At 42.4% G+C, this 23224-nt stretch overlaps 1 protein-coding gene across 1 annotated transcript in view; it reads right to left on the reverse strand.

Moving 5' to 3' along the window:
* zbtb16a (zinc finger and BTB domain containing 16a) overlaps positions 1 to 23224 on the reverse strand; it is a 235199-nt gene that overhangs the window by 31418 nt on the left and 180557 nt on the right. The window lies entirely within an intron of this gene.

Below are 23224 nucleotides of genomic sequence, written 5' to 3' on the forward strand. Positions count from 1 at the left end.
TGTGTTAAAGGTGCACTATGTAACTTTTCTGGTGACGGGTCTGCCTCCTAATTGTCTCCATGGAGGTGTTATTGCTATATATTGAAAATTTAGATGCTATATTCAAACAATGAGATAATATTGTGAATGTTGTTTTGAAGATATGCAAAATTTGAATATAAAGTATATTAAAAAAAAGTTATGTTGTTAACTTTCAAATGAGAGAATAAAGGTGATATTTTGCTCTTCACAGTTCACATTTGGCCGACAATTAAGTCTCCACGACGAGGGCAGAGTTACAGGTCAGATCTGTGGAGAGTCGAGTCCACACACAGAAAGCTTCCATGCAATTCAAGCTTTTTTTTAATTGGAAGAAAACATGAAAAAACCAACAAACAACAAACATTCCAAACAAAGCTATAGCATCTCTATGGAGACAAGCAGGTGGCGGACCTCTCATCTGAAAATGCACCTTTAAAAACAGACGAAAAAAGGCAGAATTTGACAATAATTTAAGGAGGAAAGTCTCATTAAGATTCAGTGTCTTCTACAGTGGAGTTCTGTCCTCACTGTGCCCACAAAACGTTGGCACATTTGAAATGTTGCGACCCAAAATAGTTATAAAACTTGTGTAGTTTTGGCACGGATGTTTTTTTTTGGAGAAGGTAGAGAGAATTAGGGCGTAAAGGCTGCTTCCTGTGTTTAATGCAATCACAGGGGACCGAATGTGTTGGTCCCGGAGGAGCAGAGGACCTCCTGAGGATCACCACAAAACCGGCCTAAAAGTACAATTTATACAACAAAAAGATGACCTCAAATCACTCCACAGCTTCAGCAGAGAACTTTAATGACGAGGAATATAAGATAATGAACATGGGATTTGGCGAATGCTCAAAAATGACCCTTTTATTATTGAAATTAATTTTATCTTAAGAGCCATACTGCCAACAAAAAAAATCTATATTGACTTAAATATTACGACATATTTATCTTTAGTAATAAGATAAAATAAGGTTCATTAATACATATGTATAAGGCGTTAATAAGCACTACTTTTTCATTTATAAGCACTTAGTCACTGCAGGTGAAATACATACATTAAGATTTTCATAATGTATTATAATTATTGTGTGTAAACATGGCCAAAATTGCACATATTTAGGACAAATCAATCATAAAAATGTACAGAACCTGGTTTAAATATCCTGCAAAGGTAATGTTGTTGTTTTGTACATATTCGGAATCATCTTCAGGTATTTGAGTAAACTATTAGAGAAAAAGTGTCCTTATTTTTGTTGAGTAGGAGCTCAGATTTAGACACCTTTTGAACAATCAGTCAAAATCTTGCTAAGTCCAAGATGATAAAGTTTGGTGCGTACTTTCCCTGCTGCTCTGGAGTCAGTGAAACACCAACACTCCCACAATCTTTCGCCGCAGACTGAACAACGCTCTCGTTTCCCGGTGACCGCTCAAACCCGCTTTCCAGACTCCCATTTCTTACTATTCATTTCAATCGGCCCCAAAGCCTCGCCAGCCACTTTGTAAACGCACACCCTCGCGCGCCCTCAATGTTACATAACGCCGCCGTTCCGATCCGTCATATTCCCTCCTCTCCTCTGTGTATTTCCAGGATTAGACGCCGCCATAACACTGTTGTCTGGGCCTAGGTGCGCGTACAGCCGATAAACATCTCCACGGCTACACTTCAATCCGCTCGGCGCGCTCACTCGCTCGCTCTCCGCTTTGGCATTTTTCTTCCCGCTGAGATAAAGAGCACCGTTCCGAGCCCGTACACACACACACACGACACGCACACACACTCGACATCAACACGCGTGCACTTTTTTGCCTTTCGCACTTTTTCAATTACCGGGCTGAGGGAAAACTCGGGGGAGCGCGGAGGCCGAATGTGTTTGCGAGCGCAGTTTCTATTTCATCAGTCAATAACACATCTTTGGGGCAAAAGCTGACACTAATTTAAAAATCTATGAAGAGCGGGCCCGCCTCGCGCTCATAGGTGGCAGTTTCTGGAGGGGGGGGGTGAAAGTGGGAGAGGACGGGGGGAGGAGGAGGGGGAGGTGCCCAGCCAAAGCTCTCCACAGCGGCGGATCAATCACTGTCTGGCAGCGCACTTTACTCGACTGTCGGATGATAGGAGCGAGAGAAGAGGGAGAAGTGATAGAGGGAGTCGAGATAGGAGCCGAGGGAGGAGTGCAAACGACTGGGGGGAAAAAGAAAAAGCAATTGGAGAGGTAAATATTGACAAAGTGCGGAGCTTTGACGACCGACTTTGCAGGATGAAACTTTTTTTTATAAACGTTGGTCGCTTCGAGGCTTCCGTAGCGTTCCGATTCACGTATGTGCAGTGATAACGGGAACGTCAAAGTCGATTGTCGGGGAAAAGACGGCTATTTTTGAGACAATAGAATGTACGTTTCAACTAAGTCATTACAAAGTGAGACTTTTTCACACTCATTGAGTGTCCACAGGGACTAAACCAGGTCTAAACCAGGTCTAAACCAGGTCTAAACCAAGTCTAAACCAGGTCTAAACCAAGTCTAAACTGCGACTAAACCAGGACTAAACCAGGACTAAACCAGGACTAAACCAGGTCTAAACCAGGTCTAAACCAGGTCTAAACCAAGTCTAAACCAGGTCTAAACCAAGTCTAAACTGCGACTAAACCAGCTCTAAACCAGGACTAAACCAGGACTAAACCAGGACTAAACCAGGTCTAAACCAGGTCTAAACCAGGTCTAAACCAAGTCTAAACCAAGTCTAAACTGCGACTAAACCAGCTCTAAACCAGGACTAAACCAGGACTAAACCAGGACTAAAACAGGTCTAAAACAGGTCTAAACCAGCTCTAAACCAGGACTAAACCAGGACTAAACCAGGTCTAAACCAGGTCTAAACCAGGTCTAAACCAGGTCTAAACTAGGTCTAAACTAGGTCTAAACCAGGTCTAAACCAGGTCTAAACCAGGTCTACACCAGGACTACACCAGGTCTAAACCAGGTCTACACCAGGACTAAACCAGGACTAAACCAGGACCAACCAAGGTCTAAACCAAGACTAAACCAGGTCTAAACTATGTCTAAACCAGGTCTAAACCAGGTCTAAACCAGGTCTAAACCAGAACTAAACCAGGACTAAACCAGCTCTAAACCAGCTCTACACCAGGACTAAACCAGGACTAAAACGGGTCTAAACTAGGTCTAAACCAGGTCTAAAACAGGTCTAAAACAGGTCTAAACCAGGTCTAAACCAGGTCTAAACCAGGTCTAAAACAGGTCTAAACCAGGTCTAAACCAGGTCTACACCAGGACTAAACCAGGTCTAAACCAGGTCTAAACCATGTCTAAACCAGAACTAAACCAGGACTAAACCAGCTCTAAACCAGCTCTACACCAGGACTAAACCAGGACTAAACCAGGACTAAAACGGGTCTAAACTAGGTCTAAACCAGGTCTAAAACAGGTCTAAAACAGGTCTAAACCAGGTCTAAACCAGGTCTAAACCAGGTCTAAACCAGGACTAAACCAGGTCTAAACCAGGACTAAACCAGGACTAAACCAGGTCTAAACCAGGACTAAACCAGGTCTAAACCAGGACTAAACCAGGACTAAACCAGGACTAAACCAGGACTAAACCAGACTAGTTCTACAAACAATTAATTACTTAAGTGAATCTGAGGTTACTTGGGCAAATGAAGGTAATCTGTTTCCTGAGTTAATCCCATTCAACAATAATACTCAAGATTTCTTAAGAAGATGATGTAACAAGGACTAGAACAAAACCAAACCAAGTTCACATCAGGTCTAAAATGGGATCAAATTAGGACTAAACATCAAATGTGAACATATCCTCATTTATAACAATCTAGAGAAGGAACACCGCACATGTACTCACCACACACCAACACACAACACTTTACTTAGTTTTCTTCTACTAAGTCCTTGAAGTTTGAAAGTGTATTGTACATAAATATGTATTTTGTTGAACACTTAATTTAATGTTGCTTCAGAAATTGCATAGTCTATGGAGTAAAATCTGTTTGATCACATTTAAATATATAGTATTTCTTTCTATATTGAATTTCAGTCACTGAAGACTTAATTCAGAATGATTTAGGCTTAGTGACTTAATTCATACCCTAACACCTTAAGTAATAACTAAGTCTAAATCGTTTTCAATCAACTATTTATTATATAACATATTATCAGTCAAGTAAGAATATATTTCAGGTTTACTATGAAGGCGCTTACAGTTTACAAGCCGCCACGAAGATGCAGTGATAATATTTATCCCCATTTATCATTAAAAAACTGTAGAAAAAGGTCTATCGCTCCCCCCCGCGCTGCTCGTCTGTACTCCGGCGCGCGCCTTCCGCAGATGTGTCTTTTCATTAGCCACTTGTTGAGCCGCTCGGGGGCCCGATCGATGGAAACTCCAGGTGAGCCCGCCACAGTCATTATGTGAGGAGCCAGGCACTGGGTCAACAAGTGAACAGCCAAGCCCACGTCGCCAACCGAATACAGAGGGTCTGGTGCGAGAGGATGCTAGCAAAGCGGTTATTGTGCGCTAAGAGATGACAGAAATGTGTTTTTGTACTGTCAGAATGGTTGACACATAAGAAAAGAATAGTGTGTATAAGGAAGAGTGCAAAATGAACTAAAGAATTGAATTGGAGAGGTAAATATTGCATTTTTTTACAAGGTTGATCCAGTACTGACATTTCAAACTCTCAAATCAAGTCTCTAAGATAAAGGCTTGACGCTTTACCAATTTTGATGCCACAAGGATCATAATAATAAAAGAAAAGAACTCTTTTTCGACAATTGAACGCAATTTTCAACATAAAGTACTTGTTGTTTCTTTCAATTCAAGCGAAGTAAAAAGATCCATAGCTCAAAACACTTTGAAAGTTTGGTAAATCGCAATATTGATCTAAAACGGCTAAGTCATAGAAACAGGTTCACTGACTTGTGAAGGGCAGAACTCTTTATACTGTAATGTCAGTGTAAAAAGCATTGGATTGTCATTTAGACGTTTTCAAGTGGCTATTTGTCATTTTAGAACTCTACATGTGTCACTCGGAGTCTTCATTTGACAAAAAAAGCACAGTTAAGTACAGGGATGTGGGCGGGGATAGGGGGTAGGTGAAAACAAGTTCACTCAAAACATGCACGTATCAATCACTCAATCAAAATAAGACTGAGAACATTAATGAGGGATCACATTGTAAAAAAAAACACAAAAGTGAATGTCTTTTTTTTAAAAATGTACGCAAACTGTAATTCTCCGTCCGTAAAATGTGAAAAAACTCCAAATCCAAAGACCAAAGTCCGGTTCCGACCAAAGCCTTTACAGATTAACCAGTGAAGTGACCAACACTTAGACCTCACTATCCTGTTTGCTCATCCACCGCTCCGTCACCACAGACCCTTCATGTTAGCTTGCGGCGCACTTCAAAGCGCCCTTCTTTATCTCTCTTTGTTTGTCCATCTCCTTACGCTAGCATCCTGGGTTTCATATTTCCTCAATGTCCACCCACACCAGTGTCAAAGGTCGCATTCCATGACCTTCCAACCTCTCTCTTCTCCCCATCTCTCCCGTCCAACCCCCCGCTGTCCGCAACTCCTCAGAAAACCCGGCTAATCTCGACTGTTGACTTGAGGAAAAAAAAGGGTTTGGATTCTTTTTTTCCCTTTTCTGTGTGTGTGTGTGTGTGTGTGTGTGTGTGAGCTAATGCGGCGAAATACATGGCTGAAAATGAGACTGGCCCGCGGTGAATAGCGAGACAGCGGTTGTCAGTCAAAGCCACTTAAGTACCTGGACGCCTGCAGGGATCCCAGACACAATCAGCGGACGATCAATAGGGCTCTTCCATTGATAAAAGGAGGAGGAGTGAGAGAGGCAAATGCAACAGTGTGTACGTCTTAACCTCCACACAGGCAAACTTTGAGGCCGTTATTTGGTTTGAAAATAAGTGTGCTAGGAGATTTTTGCAAGAGGCTAAGAGGGCTTCTGCTTGAGAACGGTTATTGAGAAGAGCACTTTAGGTAACTTGTTTTTGTCATGTAGGTGTTAGGGTTGAAGTTGAGGGCTGTTGGAGAAAAGTGGTCGATAATGTTAAAGGCGATGTACCTCATTTTTACAGCCATCTTAAAAGGAGAACTAACTAACATTTTGACCTTATTAAACGTCTTTGTAATTCCCCATGAGGGTTAAATATGTATTTTTGGGGTGTTTGAAGTGTCTGCCTTTGAAAACCAGCCTTACAACATACATTTTTTCCAACTTCAAATGTTTTTGTGCCGTCTTATTTCAATGAATAATAAAGAGGACTGTGTATTTTCACAAGGGAGCTGCAGGTGAAGGAAATACAATGGTTGTGACGGCAAACATTGGATTCAAAACCAGTGTCGTTGAGACCAACTTTGCACAAACTAAAATTTTGAAAAATAATCTAATAAGCCGCCAACGATTAGCATTTATAATTTATTACTCATTCAAAAAGCATCCATATAGTTGCAATGTTTAAAAGATACACGTTTTGCCTGGACAGTTTTGAAACATTCCACAGACAAGCATGTGACAGATCTGTGGACGTAGGACGATAAGACATTTGTGTCACGATTATCATTACCAAAATAATTGTGATTAAGGATTTATCAAAAATGATTAAAGTAACCGACAGTATAATATTCTTTATTGATTTTAATATGAATAATAAGTCCCATGTTTAAACAAAAAGTGTTAAAAGTGAAAAATCTAGAGATCATGGAAAAAAGCTTTTGTCCACACAATCTCGTGGGAACAGCGAATATATTTGCAAAAAAATTACCATGAATGATTATTGTCTACTTTTCTATTGCGAGAAACAATACAAAGTACCGTAGTAGAGGCAAACTCGCTCGTAGTAAAACAGTTATTTGTTCGTTTTTTGGCCAAATAAAAACACCTAAGATATAATAAATGCAAAGCAGACAAATTCAATCCCATACTGTGTGGAATTCAAGACAAACAACACCTTTAACTACCTTTTCCCACCCCCATCATTCTTCAACACCAACGATAACCACAACACCCGACGCACATTATCCCAACTTTTGGACCCTATTTACTGCGCCCACAGGTCCCCCGTCCCTCTTGTGTGTAAGCCCTCGCTCTATCTCCTCCGCTCGTGCCCCTGGAGCCTCCTGATTAGCGCCCAAACTAAGTGCAACTCTACAGTCAGTCAAGCCCGTGTGTGTGTGTGTATCTCCCGCCGCAAAAGCAAACGTGTTGTCAGCCGCTGATAGATGAAGAAGTGGAGCGCGGACCAGATAAAGCGCCCAGGAAGCCCGTGCCGAAAAGTAGTTGACCCCGAGGTCCATTACAGTGTAAAATTGAGTCGGCTCTAAGTGACACCTGAAAGAGGAAGAAGCCGCGGACTGGAGAGATGTTTTTTTTCTTTTTTTTTCCCGGAAAAGGAGAGGAGATAATTTACCTTTTCTACACCGACCCTATACCCAGGTTTATTTGTAAAGGCGAGGGAGGGTGCCGTGGTTGGTAGGATGCAGGGCAGGAGTGGGAGGCTGGCTGTTATTTAAGTGGGGAGAGGTAATGGAGAGGAATTTGGGGTGACAGCCAAAAGATGGGCACTTCTTGGTAGATGGGAGTGGGATAAAGACGCACAGGTTTAGAGGTGTGGAGGACAGACGCTCGAAAGGACGCGGCGAAGTTTGCGAACCCTTCAAAAAAAACGATATCGGCGGAAAGTGGTGGAAGATTGTGAGTTCACGTCGTGTTCCAGGGAAAGACATCCACTTTGCCGATGTTCAGTAGATGAATGAATAATGTATACGACTTTTAAGACCGTGTTATAAATGTCGTCCCTTCTCGGTCACGCTCTTGTAGTTGTATTTAGTGTGATTCGTGCATGTTTTAAGTGATCTTTAATCGCTTAGCTTCAAGACACCGTTGTTAGCGACAATGTTCCGCTGCCCTTTGTGCTCTGGCTCCAGCGTTGCGTAGCCATTTTGGCACGGATGAAAATAAAATAAAACCCTTTGCTCGCTAATGTCGGCCGCTTCTCTCCGTAGTCGGGGCGGTCGGCGTTGTCCGGCGGCACGGCACTGCGTTGTTGGGACGTTTACGGCGACGCAGGGTAAAGCCGCGTGTTCGGTCAGCAAGTGTTTTGCAAAGTAGGGCACATAACTGTTGTATTACCATATTTTCCAGGACTATAAGTCGCATATACGTTTTTTCATAGTCTTGGCCGGGGTGCGACTTATACTTGTATTTATACTTATACTCCGGAGCGACTTAGATGTGATATTATTTGTTATTTTCACACTTGCAACCGCATTTCATACTCCAGTGTGACTTATATAGGTTTTTTCCTTCTCTGTTATGCATATTTTGGCTGGTGCAACTTATACTCGCATGTCTTTAACGGCGCAAAGAGGGCATACAAACTTTGACCTTGGATTCTACGTAAACCAGCCTAGTCTTGTAGGTTTCTTTGCGCTGGTTGTGTGCGAGCTCCAACTAACTCCACTAACTTGCATCTCGTCTAGTTCCTAAATCTCCCGAATCTAATTTCTTCCTGTATCTACCACATTTCCCTGCGCCCGCCCTGCTCACGTCCTCAGTCTGGCTCCGTCTCCTCCTGCCCCTCCTCTCTCCGCTGGAGTCACCTCTGAGTTTAACGCTCATTAGCCCGGCGCGCACGTCACCGCTCCATGCCATCGCTCATTTAGCCCCGATAGGCAATTACGCGTCGTCTTTACAAAACCCGTCAGATCTATGGTTCCATCTGCACCTGTAGGCCTCTTCATGGGTTACACTCGCCGCAATTGATATTGGAGTTTCGCCACAAGAGTCAGCTGTTCTTAAAAAGGCTGTACACCCTTTTTTTCATAAATTAAAGTAACATTTGTCGGTTCCAGAACGGATATATTGTAAATGCAGCTCTTCGGGTCAAAATGAAACCGCTGTGTGCTGTCTGAATCTGATTATAAAGCATTTTTTGTAATTGTCAGAGCATCAGGAAGTGCGCTGCTAGCATGCTTGTTCTTGTTAGCATCCCCAAGATGGCAAAAAAACTTTGGATCTAGCCTCTGAAAGTTGTTTCAGATGCTAGAAATGCGTAAAGTGTAGAATAACTTTGAACCACTGCAAAAACTTTAAAATTAAATAGTTCTGGTTCTCACAAGACTTTAAGTGGAGTTGTTTGGAGATAGGGTTGGAGTGAGTGTTTTAATGTGGAATGATTGTACTGTACATAGAATTATGGATAAGAGCCTTCATAAGTGAGCTTTGAACTTTCAAACAGACAGTATCCACCATGTCTGCACTCAAACTACTCCCAATATGCAGTTTGGCTTTTTAACACTAGCTCACAATTGTCATCTTGGAATTACAAACATAGCATAGCATGACTACGTGAACACAAAGGTCAAATTATTTTTATTTTTATGTCAGAACTTAAAATGTATGATTTTTTGGCAAGACAACAAACATTGACTTTTCCCCCAAATTTCCCTGAATCATTCATATGTCATAGTGGGAAATTAAGTTTGATGAGCTTTTAACCACGTTATGACAATGTTCCCTCAGCATTTGTTTACTTTTGTATTTTCATTTATTCCTACATGTTTGAGGAATTCTGTATTGTCCTGCATTCAGGGCTTGAGTACAAAATAAATACAAATCTGTTTTCACCTACCCCCTATCTCAGCCCACTGCTCTGTACTTTTGCAGTTGCAGATTGTATCGTTTTAAATGATTACACATTTTCAACGATAAAAACACAAATAAAATCGTTTTGTTCGTGAAATGAAGAGGCGGGGCTTATCAGTTCTACAGCTTTAAACAGGAAGTCAATGAGCCTTTTTCTATTATTAAGCCGTTTTAGAGCAATATTGCAGTTTATAATGAACAAAACGTAGAATAATGACCCACACATGCTGCGTTCAGACCGCGGCGTCCAAATTTACAAGTTGGACGCCCGAGTTGGACGCCCGAGTTGGACGCTTGAGTTGGACGCCCGAGTTGGACGCTTGAGTTGGCGAGTTGGACGCCTGTACATTTCAGACCAGGCAGACCAGTTTGAGAGAGTGGCTGTGGTGTATTTACTTGACAAAGTGCAAAAACGGAGGCGATGGGCTCCGGGGCTTGTCTGGGCCCTGCAGAGTTCAGAGTTCAGCAGAGTTTAGTCAATATCATCATTTTCTCCAAGAGCTGCGTCTGGATTATTTTTGATCTGTGCGGGGTTTGTTATGGTCCTTCGGGGTAGTGAAATGCGTAGGTACATGAAGGAGTGTAATCTCTGATTGGTTACTGTGCAAAAAAGTTCAGCTTTGTCCAACTTTTCTGCCTTGGACGCTCAAAATGCAAATACGCTCAAAACACGTCGCAAAAACGCTGGACGCCCACATAGACTTTGATGGTAAACTGGACGCTACGACGCTGCGGTGAGAACGGGCCGTTACAGTTACAGAAAAATAGGTCTTTAAAATGTATGCTTGCAGCTAAAAAAAATCTAGCTGGAAAACAAGGCCATTTAAATAACAACGGACATTTCATTCTTTTGAGCACAAACGACGAAACGACTCCACCTTGAACCTGGATCATTAATCAATTCCATTCCACATCTACTCAAACCACGCAAACCGTCTATAGCGTTCTCATTCCACGTCTTCATCGTCGTCCTCACCGTCCGTCCCGTGGACCGAGCAGACCTCACTTAAACTTGACTGTTCTGCATTGCACCATGAGGCTGGGTCCGGCGGTCTGGAGGTATACGCGGCACAGGCTGAGGAGCTGCCAGAGTTAATGAGGCACGGAGCAGCGGGACCCGGCACGCGGTGTTCAATCACAGGCCATTACCGCCGCCGCCCTCAGCGCCTCCCGCCCCCTCTCCCTCCTCGGGCCACCACCTGTCAATACCAATCCATGCTAAGCCATAGTTTATCTATAAGAGAGTGGAGGGCCAGGTAGGGACCCTCGCTGGTGAATGAGGGTCATACGGTGCATGCTTTTGATTGACTTGGGTCGGATTTACGGATAATTGGGGTGGTCGATTGGTTACCTTACTGTCTAAGGTGGGACGAAGTGTCTTGCACAGGGACACAACAGCAGTATGGCAAAGGTTGACACAATTATAGTAACGCAAGTACAGTAGTACCACTTTAACAACTAAGCCTTAATAATGCATGAACTAAGACTTAATTCATAATAGTTAATCAAGAATGATTCAGGCTTTGTAAGGCTTTGTGTAGTAATTAAAGTGACATCATAAAGTTTTATGATTTTCTCATTTTGACTTTGTTAGGTGAGATAATAACTGTTATAAATATAAATCATAGTTTTACACCAATCAAGCAGCAGTTTGTAAAGAAAAGTTGAAGAAGCTGTTGACCAGAAGTAGAGAAGAGTTCGAAAACCTATTGATGACATCACAGTGGGAAGACTCTTTACACATTAACTCAACAAAATAAAAGTGTTCTCATATATTTGTATTAGTCCCATAATCATTTCGTGACATTAGTGGAGTGGTGGTTGCTAGGTTACTGTTGATGTCATAATTTGCAATCGGGAAGTAAAAATATAAACCTAAAAGGAGTCAACCTGTCATTAAGTCGAATAAAAGTTTGGTTATTGTGCTTACTGAACAAATCATGTATTAACAATCATTCAGGTTTAGGAGTTTGGGTATTAATTCAGTAGTTACTAAGCCTGAATCATTCTTAATAAACTTTGCTCATGCTTTATTAAGACCAATAAAAAGTACTTTTTTGTAGTCAGGAGACGAAAGTACCTAATTACAAATACAAATTATGTCACATCATTTTTTTCTTTAAATGTCTGCCGTTCAATCCCCGCCCACTTCCCTTCCACACTCCTCGTGTCCCTGGGAGAGGCACTTCGCCCACCTTGGAACAGTACGTTAACCATTACACCCAAATGTGGCGGGTTTTAAGCCAGATGCCCTTCCTTCTGCAGCCATGCGTTCAAATAATAGGCTGACGTCTTTAGAGTCATAGTTACTGGTGTTTGTGACTGGACATACTGGACATACGGTTCAATTCTACACTATGAAAGGTGATCCAGCTGCTCGTCTCCGTGGAGATGTTTCACCTCGAACTATTCAGGAAGGAATACCGTCTTCATACGAACAAGCGAATCCTGAGACAAAAAAGTTACGCGGTGCACCTTTAACATGCATAATAAATCAGCAACTGAACATTTACAAACAACATTTTTAGAACAAATGCCGCTTCTCGCGCTAATCTTCTTGCGCGAGACGCTTCTTGGCGTCTTCGCCGTCGGATTAACCGGGCAAACTCACTTCAACGCTTTGATTCTGACTTACTGCGACGCTCCGAAAAGGCAAGAGGAGAGAGTCGGCGCATTAACTCCTCTGATAGCTATTCTTTATGATCAATCCGAAAGCGCGAGGCCGTCACTGCATGACAATGAGCCAGCCGCGAACCAATAACGCCACATTATCTATGCCGGCTGTAAACAAGGGATCAAAAAAAGAAGAAGAAGAAGAAGAGCGAGGCGAGGCGAGAGATGTGTATTAAGAGGCGCGCGTGTTTGTTTTCGCTTCGACTCCGCGTGCCTGCCGGTGATGTCGGGCGGCGATAACTCAAACGTCTCGGGCCCCCGTGCCCACCCCCGGCACCCACGGCAGCGCTGACACTGTATGATGGAGCGCTCGCAGTCAGATTAATGCCACCAGATGCCAGGCGAGATGCCATATTAATTACCCAGAGATAATGTCGCCGCGACCATATGGCGAGCTCAACTGGCCATTTAGTTTGACAGGGAGAGGTCTTTATAGCCGCGCAAACACACACCATCATCGCGAATGTGTTCCGAGCGGGAAACGGCATCCGACGCGATGTGAGGGTAGTTACAGGGGGATTATAGTTATGGGAGATGGGGGGCGTGATGGGCAGCTTGATGTACAGAAGAGGACTGTAAACACTAAAAAATAACGACGGATACGCACTCAAAAATGTAGTAAAACGCAGTTCATTTGGAATAGTTCTTGAGTGAAGAAATATTTTTGGCCGTACTGTAAATTAATAGACAAGAAACATATTGCAAAACATTCGTTATATAGTGGCAAAAAATATCTATATTTATTTTAATCAATTACAATACATTTAAATGCCTTTAAATTTGAATACATCATGTGTAATTTAACTCAAATAAAAAATTGAAAATTGTGTGTTCATTGGGGAAATGTCACATGGGTTGGACAATATGAAAAATCTTTTTTTTAAAAATTGAAAAATAATGTTTTTTTTTTTTTTTTTTTTTAAATTTCAAGATTGTTTCAGCAAAATTAAACATAAAGTTTCAAGTTAATGCAATTTGTTTTTGTATTTCTTCTGCCAATGTTTCCGCCCCAAATCACATGCTTTTACTAACAGAGGATTGGCTGTGGACTTCCCCATTAAAACGATCGCTGACCGTCATAAATGACTGAATCACTGCCTGGAGTAAACACGAGTCTAGTTAAGATGGACAACACGTTAAACTGAACTGCGTAGCCAGTCGTGTTGTGATGCTCTTCCTCCCTCTGCCTCCGTATCCATCGCTAATGCACTGGTTAGATGTTGGAGCCTGTACTTTGCTCAATAATAAATCGCATATTGAATAATAGAATGCTTTGTTTCGCATCAAAACCACCAGTCTTTTTATCATGCAGACATAGAAAGCGCTCTTGCACCTCTTGTTTTGAATACAATATGTTAGGAATTATTGATATTCTTACATTAATATGATTAGATATGACATTCTGGTATTCCCAGTTGGAGTGATTATGCATTTTCACATGTGATAAGCACAATTGATTTGTATAAAGCAGAATATTTAACTGGAAGCATGTGTTGTTCAGTGATGCTGCTGGTTAATTCTGTGTCATCCATGTCTTTGTGATTGCTTTTGCTGCTGCTGCAAATATATTTCAAAGTATCCATCCTTTGTTTCCATTGCAAGAATGTTATGTCCGTCATCAAGCGGGATGTTAATGTTGAAAATAAAATCCCAAAACACATCATTTCACCACAAAGTATTTGAAAGTTAAAGGTTTAGAGGTTTTCATTCAACAACTCCATTGTTCCTCAAGGTTGTGATTGAGACTTTTACATCAGACGCTTTTCCCGTTGCAACTTGCGTGTGAAATGTTTTGCCCTCGGACACAGCAGTGCACTCACCTCAACCTGACAACGCCCCAGAGACACAGACTGTTTTGTATATATTATTATATATTACAAAGACAACTACTACTAGAACTAGAACTAGAACTAGAACAACAACAACGGTAACTATTACAAAGACAACAGTAACCACAACAACAACTACTACTACTACAAAGACAACAGTAACAACTACTACTTCGACAAAGACAACAACCACCACAACAACTATAACAACAACTATTACTACTACAAAGACAACAGTAACAACAACAACAACAACAACTACTACTACTTCTACAAAGACAACAACCACCACAACAACTATAACAACAACAACAACTATTACTACTACAAAGACAACAGTAGTAACAACAACAACAACAACAACAACAACTACTACTACTACTTCTACAAAGACAACAACCACCACAACAACTATAACAACAACAACAACAACTATTACTACTACAAAGACAACAACCACCACAACAACAACTACTACAAAAACTAGTACAGCAATTAAAACAACTACAATAGCTACAATTACTAAAACAACTACAACAACTACTACTTCAACAACTACTACAACTAGTATAGCAATTAAAACTACAACAACTACAACTACTACTACTACTAGTATGACAACTACTACAACAACTACTACTACAACAACAACTCCTACTCCTACAACAAGAACAACTTCTATAAAGACAACTACTACAGCATTTCAAATAACTACAACTACTACAACAACAACCATTAAAATAACCACTACTTCAACAACAACAACTACTACTACAAGAACTACTAAAGGCAAAGATAAGTTATTTTATAGAGCACAATTCTTGTAATTGAAAATTGTTTTACAGAATGGCACTAGATGCATTCAAATATTAACACCGTACAACTTCTACTATAGCCATTACTACTACTACTACTACTACTATTACTACTACATTCTACCGTTTGTCAAACTCATTCACAATTTCACTCGGCAGATCAAAACAAAACAGTGGTGTATACTGTATCCCTCCATTGCTGACCCTTTATCAAGCGGTGCCAAGTTTGGACAGTGCCCGCCCTCTCTCTCTCCCTCTCCTTCTCCCTCTCCCTCTTTCTCACTCTCTCTCTCTCTCTCGCTCCTCACCCCACCACTCACCCTTCACCCCCCACCACACCCCCACCCTGCTATGAATCTGCCGTATCTCATTCCCCGCCGCTAATTCCAATTTAATTGCCAGTAGCCCGGAGCCCCCTCAATAGGAGTAACAAATGGTTTGATTCTGTAGACTTCATCACAGCGCATTTTAAATGGGACACAGCAACCCGGCGCGAATGCCAATGAGGGCTGCGGCGCGCCGGCTCTCCTCTGTTTACTAATTATCCGTTTTCTTATTGCGCCGCCACACTGCACGAGATGTCTGACTAAATCCGATTTGTGGGAGAGCTGGGTCGGGGCCTGGACGGCAGCTGTGGCAAAGGAGCCGGTTTCGCCCCGTTGTAAATGATCCGCCATTGCGGGTCGCGCGCGCCCGACGAAATTTACGGTAAAGGGGCGCGCCACAGTTTCTCAAGTTGACGTTAATTCCCCGCCGCGCGTCTTTTATGATCCTTACTGTCGGGGAAACAAAACAGGCGTCGGTGAATAAATCCGCGGCCCATTTTGAGATTTATGCCCGCCGCACAGAGAGGGGAGAAGGGGGTCTTTAACATTAGAAGGTGCTCAGGGGTTGTTATTCAAGGTCTACAAGCCGCTAATGGGTATTGTAGAGTGAGACTGATATTCCGACTTGTGTGCATAGTAAATATATAGGAGAAGTGTGTCTGTATTTACAAGCTGGGTGAAAGCAGGCGTGGAGGAAGAAGAAAAAAACTACAAAACAGCAGCAGGTGAATACACAAAGTCGTGCCCTTGTCTGGAGGTTAAGGGAAAGCAGACGAGAAAATGACATACTTAAATGTATTCTGCGAGAAGTTTGCCGGGGTTGGAGGTGAAGACCAAGACGTACGCTTTCAATCGGGGGTAAGAGGGCTGCGAAGTGTGTTAAATGAGGAGGAAAACAAAAGCTGCTAGCTTCAAAGTTGACATGAATCGTCTTCTTCTGTGTGCATCATTTGAGCTCTTGGCATGATCCGAATGAATGTGACACACAATTTAAAGGTGTATACAATTTTGTCGTGTGTAAGTATATGTTCCATCTTGGTTTAATCCCTCTTTGGTCCAGGAGGAGCACATTAGCGAAAGTTAGTGTAGACTGTAAAAACACGTTAAGAGTAAAGAGGCCACAGCCCGACCTAGATTTTTTAACCAGCCCAGTTTGAATGCATTGTCTTTGCGGCATCTGTCTTACATTCATTCCATTACATACTGCAAGTTGCACTGCAAAACACAGGCGTGCTATGATAATTAACCTTTACGCCATTGCCTACCGTAAGCTCATAACGGTTATACTGTTTGAAATATTACGTCTTTAGAATCAATAGATGCAACAAGTCTCTTCCCATGGCAATATTTCTTCCGCGTGTAATGTATGTAGGGACAGGGTGTAGTTAAAGCCATTGCCGCGGAGGCTTGAATGAAACAAAGAGGAGCCATTTGCAGGGCCACAGCTGACTGGGCACAGCGCTGGTCCACTGGCAGAGGAGGAGGAGGAGTGGGCGGGGGGGTGGATGGATAGCACCGAGAGAGAGAGAGAGAGAGAGAGAGAGAGAGAGAGAGAGAGAGGGAGAGAGAGAGAGAGAGAGAGAGAGAGGGAGGGAGGGAAGAGTAAATGAAGTGGAAATGAGAGACTCGCATGTACAGCTGGCCTCCCCAACACGGTGCCAAAACTACACTATATATCGTCCTGTTACAGGCAACTGCCTACTGTTTGTGGGCCACGGTGGAGCAGGGCCGGTGCTAGCTGAGGGGGGTAAAACATGTTCTCGGGGGCCTCTAGTCAATGTCTTTAGATTAATCTCTGTATCATAATACATTCAACAAGAAACTAGCACTTGTATGTGAAATTTGACTTATGTTTCAGGAGTTCTTTAGTTCCAAATATGGACCAGTAATGAATAAAAACCCATGGTAAATAATTATAGTTCCAATGTAAAACAATAATTTCTGAAAATGTATCAAATATGCTACGGTAAATTTGTTGATTTAAATAAACTAGATTTGAACTCACATGAATAACGACCCATTTTTCAATAAAGCAGGAAATGAAATATTGAATTGACTTTGTCCATGCTTTGTTGCGGCAAATTAAGGTATAGTTATTATAAAGTTGTACAAATTACTTTTCTTCCCCCCCCTCCAGCATTCTACACATCTATACAATAAACAGTCTCCATGCCGTACGTCTTCTCATTCATTGCGATGATTGCACACCTTCAGCTCAGCGACAAACACTTTACACTGCTGCATTTGTCACTTCCCACGTGACACTGGCCTGTTGACAGAAGCAGCAGCACATCGCGGTGTAATGTTTAAATGTCTATTGTGACAAACAGAAATGAAGAACTTATCATCCAGCTAGAGTGTTTACCACTTCACCAACACCTCCCTCAAGGTGAACTGTTCAGCCTCCGGCCCATTAGAGTCGGCAGGAGCAAGCGCCTGTATTCAGAGGTTCAAGGATGCCATGGTGAAATGTGTCTACAGGTTTACGTAAGAAATGGGAGGAGAGGGGGATGTGGTGAAGACAAGATGGAAGATTCTTACGAGGAACAGGACTGAAAGGAGAGGTTTTACTTATTTTAAAATGGTATACACCGTTGTTGGGCTTGAGCCTTGATCTGCCCAAAAAAAAAAAAAGTTTTGTACATTTTCGATAAGGTGACAAATTATTTATTTAAACTCTAAATTGAATGTTTTAAAGACACAATAAAGGGGTTAAGTCCAGTTGGCTATACAGTAGGGGGTCAGTAGCTTTACTTGCAGCTGTACAGTGGGGGAGTCAGTATCAGTACTTACAGCATTACAGTGAGGGAATCAGTATCAGTACTTACAGCGGAACAGTCAGGCAGTCAGCATCAGTACTCGCAGCTGGGCAGTGAGGGAGTCAGTATCAGTACTTGCAGCTGCACAGTAAGGCAGTCAGTATCAGTACTTGCAGCAGTACAGTGGGTGAGTCAGTATCCGTACTTACAGCAGTACAGTGAGGGAGTCAGTATCAGTACTTGCAGCTAGACAGCCGGGCCGTCAGTATCAGTACTTGCAGCAGTACAGAGGGGGAGTCAGTATCAGTACTTGCAGCAGTACAGTCAGGCATTCAGTTTCAGTACTTGCAGCAGAACAGAGGGGGAGTCAGTATCAGTACTTGCAGCAGTACAGTCAGGCATTCAGTATCAGTACTTGCAGCAGTACAGTGGGTGAGTCAGTATCTGTACTTACAGCAGTACAGTGAGAGAGTCAGTATCAGTACTTACAGCAGTACAGTGAGAGAGTCAGTATCAGTACTTGCAGCAGTACAGTCAGGCATTCAGTATCAGTACTTGCAGCAGTACAGTGGGTGAGTCAGTATCCGTACTTACAGCAGTACAGTGAGAGAGTCAGTATCAGTACTTACAGCAGTACAGTGAGAGAGTCAGTATCAGTACTTACAGCAGTACAGTGAGAGAGTCAGTATCAGTACTTACATCAGTACAGTGAGGGAGTCACTATCAGTACTTGCAGCTAGACAGCCGGGCCGTCAGTATCAGTACTTGCAGCAGTACAGAGGGGGAGTCAGTATCAGTACTTGCAGCAGTACAGTCAGGCATTCAGTTTCAGTACTTGCAGCAGCACAGAGGGGGAGTCAGTATCAGTACTTGCAGCAGCACACTCAGGCATTCAGTATCAGTACTTGCAGCAGTACAGTGATGGAGTCAGTATCAGTACTTGCAGCTGTACAGTGGGAGGCTAGGAGCAGTGACAGTAAATCAGCCGGATCTGGGAGGATTTGGTGGATTTAAGGATTAAGATTCTAAAGTATCATGGGCTCCAGCTGGATTGGTTTGAGTGGAGATTACAGCCGTCGGGTTCATTTGGTTAATCACAGTGTTAGACATCTTACCTTGGCTCCTATAGACATAAACTCTAGCACAAAATGTTCAAAAAGGTCTTACCCAAAGAGGCAATTCAGACTAAATGATTGGTTTGCATAAATACATCGATATGTCAACGTCAGCAGTTACAGGGCGATAGTGAAATTTGCTAATCTTTGCTTCCAAGTAAAAAAAAAAAAGAAACCAAAATTATATAATGGAAGAACTCGAAATGAACTAAGCATTTGAATGTAGCCTTTGAAGTAACAAATGAAACAGTGACTGATCTAGTGGTAGAGGTGCAAATGCAAAGGAAAAGCGAATCAAAAATGAAAACAATTGAAATGCATAGCACACTCAAGTGGCAGATGTTCTTTCTTGCTGACAAATTCTACTACCCGAAACGTAAGACTAAAATTAAAAAATAAGTACGTCATAAACCAAAGTTTATTGTAATATAATATTTTACAAAGTTTTCGATCCAAACGAACCATTCCAAATGAACTCTTCTCTCACATCAATAAACACTCACCCTACCCCCTTGTGCCTCCCTCATTTTTCCACCTTTGCCCTTGTCCTGCACTGGAATCCCAAATCCTTTCTTACCCCCCCCTCCTTTTGACCACTCGTCTTTTCTCACTGACCATCTGGACAGTGGCGTGGACAATGTTCAAAAAGCAGTTCTCTTACAGGGCTGCAAACTCAAATTAGTCACGCCCCCTGCCCCCCTTCTGTCGGACAAAAGACCGCCGACGCCACCGCCGCACCGTCCCATGCCTAAATGTGTGTCGGCCAGAACCCTCGATTTCGGGCGGCAGAACCAATGAGCCACAAAGGACGCAGAGATGCTTTTTGGTAAGGCTTAATGTAGCTACTGTACGCTCCTTTGTGGCCTGAGAGCCTGGGCGGAAAAAGTCAGGGACCACTACAAGACCCCTTTGTTGGGATGTGGGTTTTGGAAGGCGCGCGGGGCGGAGGCGAAGGTCGTAAGGAGTCTTGTGAGAATGGAGGGATGGCACAGGATGGGGAGGACAGGAAAAGGTAGGGGAGGAGACGGCGAAGGGAAGAAGGACGAGATGACAAGGGCGCCTAGGACAGGAAAAGGTAGGGGAGGAGACGGTGAAGGGAAGGACGGGATGACGAGGGCACATAGGGCAGGAAAAGGTAGGGGAGGAGACACAAAGGGAAGAAGGACGGGATGACGAGGGCGCATAGAACAGGAAAAGGTAGGGGAGGAGACGGTGAAGGGAAGGACGGGATGACGAGGACGCATAGAACAGGAAAAAGTACGGGAGGAGACGGCGAAGGGAAGGACGGGATGACGAGGGCGCATAGGACAGGAAAAGGTAGGGGAGGAGACACAAAGGGAAGAAAGACGGGATGAAGAGGGGGCATAGAACAGGAAAAGGTAGGGGAGGAGACACAAAGGGAAGAAGGACGGGATGAAGAGGGGGCATAGAACAGGAAAAGGTAGGGGAGGAGACACAAAGGGAAGAAGAACGGGATGAAGAGGGGGCATAGAACAGGAAAAGGTAGGGGAGGAGACACAAAGGGAAGAAGGACGGGATGAAGAGGGGGCATAGAACAGGAAAAGGTAGGGGAGGAGACACAAAGGGAAGAAGGACGGGATGAAGAGGGGGCATAGAACAGGAAAAGGTAGGGGAGGAGACACAAAGGGAAGAAGAACGGGATGAAGAGGGGGCATAGAACAGGAAAAAAGTAGGGGAGGAGACGGCGAACGGACGGACGGGACGACGAGGGCGCATAGGACAGGAAAAGGTAGGGGAGGAGATGGTGAAGGGAAGAAGGACGGGATGAAAAGGGCGCATAGGACAGGAAAAGGTAGGAGAGGAGACAGCGAAGGGAAGGACGGGATGACGAGGGTGCGCCGGAGAGCACGGCGGAGATGGGGAGATGGTTAGAGATGCAAGAAAATAAAGGACAGTGTTGAGGTCCGTGTTGTTTGCGCTTTGCCATTGTATACAAGTAGTAGTCATACAATTTTCTACCCAAAAATATGTATTGGAATTTTCTGCGCTACTTTATAGTAATTACAGATTAAATGGACTTAAAAAAGCATGAATAATGAGTTTAGTTTGCTTAGTGACTTAATTAAGGTATTAATGCTTAGGAGTTAGGTGATAGGGTATTAATTAAGTAGTTACTAAGCCTTAATCATCCTTAATTACATTTTTTCATCAAGAATTAAGTCTCTTTTCATGCTTTCTTTAGGCCTTTTAAGATGTATATACTATAAAGTTGCACAAACAATTACATTATACATCTTTTATATAACTAAGCGTATGAAGAGTGTAGTTACTATGAAGTTGTACATAATTAAAATTGCCCGATACATTTGTTAAAAAAATCGAATTGTACCGATAAAGGACAAAAAGGGCAAGGTGCGAATTTTTGTTGACGTGTTTCCAGAGGGATTTTTTAGGTGCTTTAAAATTAGATTCCTAACTATTTTTAAGGCATTAATAAACGCTAGTTATTTGTTTAAAAGCGCTTGGACGACCACTAGATGCTTATAATATCTTATAAATGTTAATAAGCCATCAATCAAAAAGCATGTTTAATAAACCATGTACAAAGTGTTTCTAAGAGCGTTAATAAGCTGGTTATTAAACAGTTTTTTCTTAAAAGTGATAAATGCTCGTAAAAGCGATTATTAGCAAATAACTAGTGCTTATTAAGTAACTAAGTTGCCTTTTTTTTTTTTTTTAATTACCAATACAAAATTTGTACTTGGTAAAACTGCACTTGCTGTCTTGTAAAGTTTTTAACAATTATTTATTTCCAAGAGTTAGAGACAGAGTTGGCATCATTTTAAACTGCCAGTAAAGCCTTCTATACAATACACACATACTATACATACACTATACAATACGCACAACAATATGAACGGTAAATATTCTGTTAGACGTGCAACAAAAAACAATCTGATACAATAATGTCTCCAGATCCAGCCGTTCTCTTCCAATGACCGTGTTTGATGATGATGAGTAGCTTCCCTTCACAAACTTCCATTAAGCAGCTCTTCATTGCTCATCATTTATTTGAATAACGGCCTGGGTCATGCGTCATTTTGGGTGATCGGGGGAACAGACGGAAACCAATGGACTCCGCCAAACCCGGTGTCGTTAAGCATATGACCCGTGTGTGTTTAACGAAGCAACGCAGTCAAAGGCTACGCGGGCATATGGCTAATATCGCGTTAATATCGCGTTAAAAAAGTGTGTTATAGCCTTTTCTGTCGGCGCTTTATGGCGATATTGTATCCGGATATACAAATTTAAAACTCAAATTTGGGATAAAATGGGTGAAATTGATACGAAACAAACAAAAATTACGACAAATTAGCATCAATACATAATCAACTGCAACCAATGCCATATTCATCCAGGCAACAGCTTTGTAGACCGAGCTTAGATTAAAAAAATATTTAAAAAAATTAAAAAAAAAATCTTCTATCAACTAAAATATTTCAGAAAATGTATACAATCTATTAAGCAATAATGAGTATAACATATTCATGGATTTCAGCTTCCTATTAATAGCTGATACTTTAGCAAACAACGGTGCTAGATTTTCATCACTCCGAAACCAATTGACAATGATGTAATAGTGTTTTATCGATATTGTATCACTCTTTAGTATGTTCACAGTCAAATTGAAGTCCAAATAAGAATACATGAGAAACAAAAAGGTCTAAATGAGCTTATGGAAAGTGTCCGCGGACCCCCGCTTGGCAAACAGCGATTTCACCCATTCACAGAGATGTACAACAGGTGTTTTCGCAGAGATTAGACTGAGGTCCAAAAGCAGCCGAATAAAGCGAGCGGGGCGTGGGGCGCAGGCAGCTGTGACCTTGGCGCCAAACTGGGATGGGGAGACTCGACTTTGCGGTGAAGAAAGAGAGAGAGAGACAAGGAAAAGAAGAGAGAAAAGAAAAGCCGTTATTTATAGATCTGGTGCCGATCAAAGTCCGTCGGGAAGAAGATGGCAGGAGGGAAAAATGG

Source organism: Eucyclogobius newberryi, unplaced genomic scaffold (genome assembly GCF_026437365.1).
Source record: "Eucyclogobius newberryi isolate DKJ021-1_F unplaced genomic scaffold, fEucNew1.0.hap1 SCAF_15, whole genome shotgun sequence".
NCBI lineage: Eukaryota > Metazoa > Chordata > Actinopteri > Gobiiformes > Gobiidae > Eucyclogobius > Eucyclogobius newberryi.